Source organism: Neovison vison, chromosome 4, assembly GCF_020171115.1.
Source record: "Neovison vison isolate M4711 chromosome 4, ASM_NN_V1, whole genome shotgun sequence".
In the NCBI taxonomy this organism is placed as follows: domain Eukaryota; kingdom Metazoa; phylum Chordata; class Mammalia; order Carnivora; family Mustelidae; genus Neogale; species Neogale vison.
The window spans coordinates 31125433-31136511 of NC_058094.1; the positions used below are offsets into that span (position 1 = coordinate 31125433).

At 38.4% G+C, this 11079-nt stretch overlaps 1 non-coding gene across 1 annotated transcript; it reads left to right on the forward strand.

Annotated features, from left to right (window-relative positions):
* The first annotated feature begins 8701 nt into the window (after window positions 1-8701).
* On the forward strand, window positions 8702-8893 carry LOC122905577. The gene has a single exon (XR_006384363.1). It is a non-coding gene; the product is annotated as a U2 spliceosomal RNA (small nuclear RNA).
* Window positions 8894-11079: the final 2186 nt, after the last annotated feature.

Genomic DNA, 11079 nt, shown 5'->3' on the forward strand with positions numbered 1-11079 from the left:
AGCCTGATATGGGACTCCATCCCAGGACCCTAAAATCATGACCCGAGCCGAAGGCAGAGACTTAACCCACTGAGCCACGGAGGTGCCCCACTAACATTTTTTTTTTAAAGATTTTATTTATTTATTTGACAGAGATCACAATCAGGCAGAGAGGCAGGCAGAGAGAGAGGAGGAAGCAGGCTCCCTTCCGAGCAGAGAGCCCGATGCAGGCCTCGATCCCAGGACCCTGAGATCATGACCTGAGCCGAAGGCAGCGGCTTAACCCACTGAGCCACCCAGGCGCCCCCCACTAACATTTTGATATATTTCCCTCCAGGACATTTTTCTAGACTCAGTTTCCTACATTTGCTCTTCCTTCCTTCCCTCCTTCCGTTTCTTTTCATTTAAATATTACAAATCACCCTCTCTGTGCAGTTGGATATATTTTATTAACTTAACATTCTAATATAATAATACTATACATTATTTCCTATTCTTTATAAACAACAATGTTAATAGGCATGTGCTATTCCATCAATTTGATCTGTCAAATAAACTTAATAGTCATTTCCCTGCAGCTGGAGATACATTAGTGATATTGTACCACTGTCATTTATTGAGCACATGGGCACTAAGCGGTTGATATACACCATCTCAGTACTTGTAACTGAATGAGGTAGAGCTCCTTATCATGTTTTACAGATAAGGAAACTGAGGCTTACTCAGAAAGCAGTAACTCCTAAAGCCATGGAGCCAGTAGGGATAGAGCCTGGGTGACCACAGATCTGTGAGCTTCAGGGACTATGGTTGTGCATATTTTTTTTTTTGCCTTTATTACTATTTCTTTTTTTAGGTACGTTCCTAGAAATAAAATTAGCAGGCCAAAGGCGATTACTACATAAGTTTTCTTGACAAGAATTGACAAATAGTTTTCTAGAATATCATTTTTTATTCACCACTTTTCTCTGCTGCAATTGATGGAGCCAAAATAACTCCTTCATTTTTCACCAGAAGAAAATAGCATCACACAATCATTTATGTCTGTTACTCCCAATGTTGACAACATTTCCATTCTCTCAATAGACATCAGTTATTATACATTTTGTGCATGTCTGTTGAAACTCTTGAGACTTTCTTAATATTTTTAGTAACCCTTTACATTATATAGTACAGTAGCCATCAGTATTTGCTACAAGTAATTTTATTCAATGTGTTCTTCACTGTTTTATTTTAGCTGAATACATTTTTAATTATCTGATAATTTATATGTAGTCAGTTTTACTAGCAGAGCATCTAATTGGTATTGATATGGCAAAAAAGAGGGACAAAAAACTTACTCAAGTGATCACAATACAGAAAATTAATGTCAGCCTCTTCTAGTTCACAGGACACTTCATGGGGAGTGACCCCCCTCACACTGGCTAGAGGAGCATTGCCCCCTCTGCAGGCATATCTCTCCTTAGGGGCCTGGCATCGTCCATTCATAAGTATCTCATCAATTCACTTTTTCCTGGTAAGCACGGTCTTAAGTAGTTGTACTTACGATTCCAATTTCAGTGGGCTGGGCTCTCCACACTTTTTTTTTTTTTTTCCTAAGCAAAGCACTTGAAGAACTATGATACCACATATTACAGATTCAATTTTCCATCATCCGAGGCACATCTTTCAATTCACTTATTGAGTTAGCTGGCAGAAACTAAACAAGTAATGTAAGCAAAAACACACTTCTTAATTCTAATTCTAATTTTCTCATTTACCTATTTGAAGGAGAGCACCTCAGTTCATCTTGAGTAAGTTTATGTGATGAATTTCTTGAATATGCCTTAGTAGGAGGGCACCTGCCTCTGCCCTCTAGAACACATACTTCACTATTAATTTAAGATCCTAGTTTTTGAGTCTTTCTTCAACAACATCCTCACCTATTCAGATCTTATAGTTAAAATCTTATAGTTTAAAATTCTTTCCTTCAAGAGGGCAGCTATATTTAGTTACTTTTTAGTGGTGATCTGTCTATACAGCTTAGCCTAAAATGTTTTAATGGCTGTATGCTTCTAGATGAGATGTGTAGATGAGTAATTACTGTTGGTTCTCCCTTCCCCCCAAATCCAAACCAACAGGCAATGAACCCACAGCACATATCCTGCAAGTTACCTACTTATTTACCTACTTACCTACCTATTTCCGTAAAATATCTGGCTAGTAATGGTTTTTGTTGAAAATATTGATCAAAATAACTCACAGTTCAGTGCATTTGGGAGAGAAATCAACTTTTACAAGAAAATAATTTTTCTCTTGTGGTATGAAATAATATATAATCATATTAATTTAGTCTAGAAATAAGTTGAAATTATGTGTTACCCCACATTCTCCTTAAATACACATCATAGGCTACAATAACTTGCAGTTTTGTTCTGCCATGAAAGAAAAACGTTCTAGCTGAAAACTTTAGAATCATATAACCTATATTTTATTGGCAGGGGTAGGGGAGTCTTAAATATGGAAATTCCAAACTGGCGTTTTCTCTAGAATGTGAGAGGGTTCACTTTTCAGATGTGACCTTATCCTGAACTTCTCTGAAATAGCACAATCAAATGAATGTCTTTAACCCTATCATTTTACTGAAATTTGAATCTATCTATCTATCTGTTATTTATATACCTATAGATATCCAGTATTATCAGCAAAATGATAGTCCAAAGCTTCATTTATTTAAAACCTCTTACATGAAAACATAAGTGATTATTGGTACTGACTGAAAATGTTCTACCTTTTATTATCAGCTGCTGTGTGGGACTTCCCTTCATAAGCCAAATCATTGAAAGATTAAGAAATAAAAAACTATAATAACTAATTGTAAAACCCTCAGAGTATACTGTTAGTCTATATCTACTTTAAGGATGGAGAAGGAACTCAGTTACCAATTTAGTTTCAGGTAATTGCTGTGGCCACAGTTACTAGGAAAATTTTTCAAAAGCAAACTCACAGAAGGACAATGTTTTTATTTTCTGTGAATTCCACCAAATAGGAATTTGACAAAGGTCCCACCCAGTAACACCACAACACACCATGCTATGCCAGTGGCTGTGCCTTACCACAACCATTCTCAGTGGCTCAGAGACAAAAACAATAAATATCCCTCTGGGCCAGAATATGAGCCAGCAGGTCCTAACCTCATGGAGAATATTTGGTGATACCAGCCTTTAAAAGGTTCAGTGTTTTTATGAAAGTGGTTTTATAAGCTTTAATATATAGACTCATACATTTTACTAGTGATATTTTTAAATGAATATTCCACCAATTCAGTTTATGAATCCAGTTCTTGACAAGACTGAGAAAAAAATGAAAACCTTCCAAAATGGAAACATGTCCATCTTTTGTTGTGAATACTCCTATGCCTGAACGCATGCTGTAGAGAATGCCATTTACCAAGCACACTTGGCCCAAACATCTGTGCTCTATTGTGTTTTCCGGAGCAAATCAACCCATTCAGGGACTATAAAACAAGAATTCATATAAAAATGTATGTAAGGAAGACACATTTCTCTTTTTAAAAGCTCATTCATCCATGATGAAGCTATTAAAAGAAGGCTCAAGTTAACAATAAAGAACAAGGGATAATTGTGTGAATATCTGTGGTGGGGAGGCCCAGACAAATGGTGGTAGGATTAGAATGATGGAGACCCAGCGACCAGACAGCCCACAAGATGTCCTCTGGGGCTTATTTGAGTAGAAATGAAGAGAAGGGGGATCTACACAATGTGCCAATGACTCATGGTAAACACCTGGCAGACATTTCAGTTAGTGAGGAAAGCATGGTGCCAGGATATGCTGGTGTTACAGGAGAGTCTAGGCAGAGTATGGGGAAGGTGGTGGAAAGGAATGAAAAGCAAGCAACCCACAAAAGTTTCGGAAGAGAAGCAGGCAGAGTGTGGGATGTACAGTTCTAACACATCCCAGGGGAGTAGGGTCAGAAATAAATGTCTGATACCCAAAAGTTTGTTGGTGCTAGAGACACTGGCATAATGGGGAGGCTCAGCAAATGAGGAGTAAAGCACAGTGACCCTGCTTCTGAAGTCAAAGAATTCTCAAAAGTGGGGAGGGCTTGCTTCCCCCTCGGCAGTCTGTATCAGAACCTGCTTGGAGTAAGGGCAAGCCATTTTCAAATTACACAATTTGTTCTTCCCCATTCAGCTGCCACTCTGTTTTAACAGACCACCACACAGGTGTACTGGGGAGAATAAAAAGGGCAGAATGCTAAAAATCACTGAAATAGAGGCCTGGTCATTTAAAAAAAAAAATAGCAGGGAGTTCACTATAGCTCCTGAGCATGGTATCAGAAATACAGTTTGCATTAACGTCGACCTGGAGGCTGAGCTGTGAACACCAGGCAGCTGATACAACAGGAAGCTGGCTCATGCACCTTGGAATCAGGTTGGCCAGAGTTCAATCCAAATCTGCTGCATATCACAGGCATATTCTTAAGATCACTGGCCCTCATTTTTCTACTACCAGTTTTGATTCACACAACCATGTGTTTAGAGAAAAGTATACATCTGGTGATCCAACTTGGAATTCCAGAAGCACATTTTCTATAGTACTGTGATTCTTCAGTGGTTTATAATATCTTTTCCACCATTCTTCGATTATCTGTCCCTTCCCAACTGACTGGAAATGCCCTCCCCTCCCCAATTTAATTCTCCGGAGATGAGTCTCAGACAGGAACCCAAAGAAATTGATGAAGAACAAATTGGTAGTTGGATGGGAGAGCAATGATCATGAATATGGGCTCTCCGGGTCATGGGAAAGAAGTGCTGACATAGACCTGGGGCCCTCTATGTAGCGTCAAAAGGCACATGCGCAATGGCTGGAGGTGGACCCTCTCTTTGTGTTCTTCCCAGGTTCCTAGCCACCACCTGCCATCTATGGTGAGGGTCTCTATCCCTCTCCTCCTTGGTTCTCTGAAGAATGAACTATTGTTTCAAATATTTAAAATAACAAATAACACAAAAAAGTTTATATGTACAAATCAAGATAATTTGTAAGTGAGAAAAGAAGAATATGCAGTGAGAAAGTATAATGGAATCTGACTTTAGTATGGGTGTTGGGTTTGAGAAGTGGGGAAGTAGAATAAGTAGAAGTTAAATGAGTAAAGAACAGGACAGGAGTTTCTAGGCAGAGGGAACAGCAAGACTTCTATTTTTAGCATCACTGTGATAAGAGCTCTAAGAAGTAGTAGTGTCAGTATCTGTCTCTTATTCAGAAGCCAGATGAACTTTAGAACTCACTGACCCAGGAGTGATTTGGTGGCTACAACGTAATAATAATAATAGTAATAATAATAATAATAAAACGAACAACACTTAAATTCTTAAGGAATGAGGCTAAATCGGCAATATAAAATGAAAAATTAAAGTACTTTAAATAGTAATTATATAGATATAGTCATTTCAATTGTGATCTAACATGGGTCCATCACTTTTCCCAGGCCTCAACGCAGGGAAGAGAAGAAGAAAAAGGTAAGAAGCCTCTGTAACATTTGATGTTGTCTTCCCCCAAGTTCACCAACATGTCACTGATGTTTAAGGACTTGGGCTCTCTCACAATCCTCCAGAACAGTGCTGGAAGTCCTGTGCAGAGTATCTCACATGTGCTCCCTGGGCTAGGATTTGGCCTTTTCCAGTTTCTTCCCCATTTTCTTCTTCTGGCTAATGAAGCCTAAAGCAGCAGTTCTCCTTCATATTCACCTTCAGTCCTCCTGGGATTGGCTGCAGGTTAATGGGCACATAAGGAAGACTTCGGCAGCCTGTTATCTGTTTCAGGACAATTAATATCATGTTCATAACAGTCATGCTCTTAAGATCACTGGCTCTCGTTTTTCTATTACCACTTTCGAAAAAAGAGCTCTATTGAATGTACCTAAAGGTGGCTTCTATCATTATTGAAACTTCTGGCACTACTTCCCATCAATACAAGTAGTTATTAAAAGCTTCTGACATCACTGTTTCACGGAGATTATATTAGAAAATAAACTAGGTTTTACTCCTTTCTGGAGAGCTCTTCACAGGAGGATTAACTCATCAGCCCTTTGGGACTATAGTGGGGAATAGGTAAAATGAGTCCAAATGATAAGTATGACAATCACACACAAGGTGATCTCCTTAAACATTATCAATATGCTTTCCCTTTCTGAGTACAAGAACTCCACCCTCATTTACCCAAAATGTCCATTAACCTCAGCAGATGTTTGGATACTATGAGGAATAAAAATAAGATGCTTCCTGCCCTTTGAGATAAAAAAAAACCTGTTGCTATGATAGTAGAATGTTCAGGCTCCATAGAGCCTTTGTTCCCCTTTTAGGTTTGCTCAGGATATTCACTATGGTGTGGAGGGCATGCTCTATCTGGATTAAATGAATGTAAAGAGAAGATAAGATTTGGGGCAAATGGAAGAAAGTCCATCCCTTTACAGGCCTAGGAAATTTGTGGGAAGGAGAAGAGGAGAGAAAAATGGATGTTTGTCAGATAGGTATTTTCTGATTGTCTTCTCTGTGGTGAAAAGATGAGAACATTCCAGAGAGGTGAAGGAAACACTGAAAGCAAAGAAGAGCTCTTTTCTGTCCACATTAAGACTCCTAGAAAGATGTCATCTCTGAAAGATGTCACTCCTAGAAAGATGTGAACCCCTCCCAGTCACCAAGATGGGCAGTGGCCACAGCAACTTGGCAATGCTAAATGGTCACGTGAAGGAAGTCCCCAAAGGTTAACTTCGTGGTGTCACCCTGGGTTTTAGAGCAACTGAGAATCTGGCTTGGGAGCTTGTCGTACTGGTTTGACCACATGACTTCTTACCAAGGGTTACTGAACAAACTGCAGGGTTTGAGGTCAGCTGAGTTAGATCCTGCAAGGTCTATACAGAAGCAGAAGCTAGCATGAGCCTCGTTTGTCAGAGAGCGTTGTCAGCCCTGGTCACACTGAAAAAGACCAGTTCATGAATCTTACTTCAGCTGCAAATGACAAGAGGACAGTGTATAGAGCTGGAAGACAGACATTGTCCTTGAGGTCAAAATGACGTAACATTGAGCCTGAGGCCCTGGTCCATCCCTACTTAAGGTTATGTGCTTGGCACCTCTTTCTCCCTATTTTCAGACACAAACTTAGGGAAAGAGCATTTGTATGACTATTTTATGACACTTAATGGACTGTGTAAATTTGACTAATATTGATACCAGATGGTTCATTTATTCTTATGATTGTTTGACTTTTTTTTTTTTTTTTTAAGATGGAGAACGGTGTAAGGGCCTTAATGTTAAGTTGTATGTTTCATTCATTTTTATGTCTCTCCTAGTAACTGACCAATGGTGTTACATGTAAAGGAAGGTCAAAAAAATGTCCTTTAAGCAAATAATTCATGAAGAGTTATTTTTACATTTCAGTCCTTCACAAAATTCTAGAGAGCAGCTCATGGCATCTTAAAGTTTATCTCCTTATTTCCATGCTTCCCTAATGCAGTGCTCTAGGAGTAAATCACCTTGAGTCAGAAGAAGCCACAGCTATACGGCTTCTTCTAAACTTGAAGAATTTTCCTATGTTTCCCAGTCATTTTTGTGTTGGAAGGAGAGAATCACATCTAGTTTGTGAAACCCTAGCTAGAAGAGATTTTTAGTCAACACACGAAGGTTCACAGAGGTTGTTCCTTCCAAGAATAATCTCCCAGGGCCCCATTCAACAATAAATATTGCCCAACTTCCCCACGCAGAAGTCAGCGTAAGGCTGCAAACACTAAGGAAATTGCCTCTGCATCCAGCCAGCTGATTTGGCAGACCAAGGGCCAATGCACAAAGAAGGTCTGTCTCTGTTTGTTTTCCTCATACTTTTCCTCCTTTCTGAGCAGTAAGCCATGGAGAGTTATGGCAACGCCTGGGAAGAATGTGTTAGAGACTCCCTCTTCCCGCAGACCCCGCTAATTACAAAGAACCAAAGTTTTTGCTCAAATTGACTGGGTAGTTATGATTCTGACCACTGGACATACTGCAAACATGGGCTTCTATAAACCTCACCCTAAAAAAAGTCTTGGGAGGAAGGCTTCAGTTTTTAGTCACTTTGTTTCCTTTTCAGGCTCTTTCTCCTAGGAAAATTAAAATAAAGACAATACCATTTTATGACTCATTGGCCTTGTTACCCAGTAGAATCCACAGGGACATTCTTCTAGTGTCATAGAAAGAGCACCAAAATACAAGGAGTTTGTTATCTTAAAAGGACAAAAGACAAGGATTTAAGAGATGTAGCTTATAATTCTAGTATGAAAAAAGCCACTGGATCTCTCCATGACATGGGCCAAGTCCCTTTACTTGTATGGGTCTGAATTTCCATTGTCAAAAAAAGGAGCCCTTATACTAGTGTTTGAAATTCAGTCATACAGAATACTTTTAAAAATTACTAACTAGAGGGGCACCTGGGTGGCTCAGTCAGTTAAGTGTCTGCCTTTGACTCGGGTCATGATCTTAGGGTCCTGGGATCTGACCCCTTGTCTTTCTCCCTGCTCAGTGGAGAATATGCTGCTTCCTCTCCCTCTGCACCCCACCCCCTTGCTCTCTCATGCACACTCTCTCTGTCTCTCTCTCAAATAAGTAAATAAAATCCTTAAATGAATTATTGACTGGATTTAAATCTTGACACTTTGGTCTGAGTTATATATATATATTTTTAAGAATATTTTTAGGTGATCGCTTCTCGGCCTTTCGGCTAAGATCAGGTGTAATATCTGTTCTTATCAGTTTAATATCTGATATTGTCCTCTATCTGAGGAAAATATATTAAATGGATTTTTGGAGTAGGGAGTTGAAATAGGAGTTTGCTCTGTCTACTCCACACATCGACGTGGTAGTGCAGTACTTCCAGGAACGGTGCACCCTCCCCACTAAAGTAGTAAATAAAAGATTTGGTTAGTAAGAAAAAAAGAGAATATTTTAAGGTGATTTTATAAATCTTTCTCTTAAGTTGATTAGTTTGTATTATTCTTAAATAAAAACTTTGCATCACTAGCTATCTGTATACCTTAAGATAAAATTCATACAGGAAATATAGAATAATATTTGATCCTTCTCCATTACCATGCATTGTATTATCAAAGCCAAGAGAACAAAGATTTATGCATAGAGTTGTTCATTGGTGATTTTCTCTTTGGAGTTCTGAGTAGCTGTCTCTTCTGGGCCATTGCATCTATGCTAACAGAAGCAAGATGTACTTGGTTGGTGGTATTCAACTGAAATAAGGTATTTGCTGGAGTCAGTCTTGGTCCATTTACTACTTTCTGAATTTTCAATAAAGCTAATAGTTTTATTAATCAAAAGGCTGTCATGCTGCATAATCTTCATCTGGGCCATGAAAAATCTATTCAAATAAACTAGGTAGTCTTCATAGAGAAGCAGAGTTTTTTTTGTTTTGTTTTGTTTTTGTTTTTGTTTTTAAATAAAGAAATAACATCAGGGGCGCCTGGGTGGCTCAGTTGGTTAAGTTTCCAACTCTTGGTTTTGGCTCAGATCATGATCTCAGGGTTGTGAGATGGAGCTTTGCTGTATGGGGCTCTGTGCTCAGCATGGGGTCTCCTGGAGATTCTCTCCCTCTCCTTCTGCCCCTCTCTCTGTCCCTCCCTCTCTCCCTGAAAGAAAGAAAGAAAGAAAGAATATCAGTGAGATATTTAAATACCAGTTCAAAAATAGTGACTTTGTATTAAGAAATACCATGAAAAAGGGGTTTGTATATACATTCAGAAGTATATATACAAAGTGATTAAACAAAATTATTCCCACTATTTGTACTGAGTGGGCAAAATGTATATCAACTTATTTGAAAATTATATAGATATTAGAAGGAGGACATGTTTTTAGATATTTTAACAAAAGTATGCTATTTATGGTTTTTGAAATACTAACTTCTATCCTATTAAATATTAGCTTCCATTTTGAAATGTAACCATATACTCTAAACACACTGTCTTGCTATCAATAACCACTTGATTTTATTAAGTTTTCAAGAATATCTAGGTTAGCAACATCCTATATATATATGCTTGGTTCAAGTAAGTGCAAATATCTAACAGAAATCAATAAAGAACATGACATATGGAACCGTGGCTTTTCCAGTTACAGGTGATTATGTTCAGAAAAGAATGCAATAATTCCTTTAATGTTAACTCTACTTAAATTTCCATTTTCCACCTTTGTCTCTTGCCAGAAGCACAATAATTATTCCAAACCCGGGCTATGTAATAAATGTCTGGGAATGGTTTACTTGCTTGAACTGTTTCTCATACTAAGACACAAACATGTGGTGTTCTACCATCTGGGTCCTTTATATGTGACTTTTCTTACTTCTCCACTAGAGTTAGTCACATGCTCTGAAATACAATAATGCAAATAATAGGATATTAGTTCACCTTTGGCTCAACCTATTATTCAAAGATCCTAAGGAAGTCAATCATACTGTTCATTTGAAGCAGGGTTGAAAAAAATTCTGTGTTGGAAAACAATGCAGAAAGTGCATTTGTGTTTTATGTTTCTAAAACAATTATCAAAGTATTAGGAGTTTATAGCTTGATAGTAATCCTCCAACAGAAAACAAATAGAAGGGGAGATTTAGGAATCAAATGATCACATTTTAACCTGTAACCTGGGAGGGTGATGAAAGCATATAAGAAGTCAAATACTAGCAGATGTGGAATATTGTACAAGACACAAACTCAATAGGCATTCACGTAGAAAAGAACCATGAGGATAAAAAGCTAAAAGGAGTTTGCTGAGGTTGTTTTAGTCTGTATTCAAGTAGGATGGGCGCAGCCAAATTTCCTAGAAATTTGCATTGGTCTGTGCAACCCAAATGCCTGATAAATAGGTCTAGAATATAGAGATAAGTGGTCAGCTGAGTGGGTGAAAGTATGGCCTGGGAAATACAGAGAGGAGACGTTCCAGGTGCTGGAACATACAATGCTATATATATTACATCACGCAATGTACTCTTGGAAATACGAACACTGGTTCTTCTGGGTACTTCTTTGTAGACAGTGGTCCTGAGAACAGACTTTCTTGGGTGTCTTCCCTGACC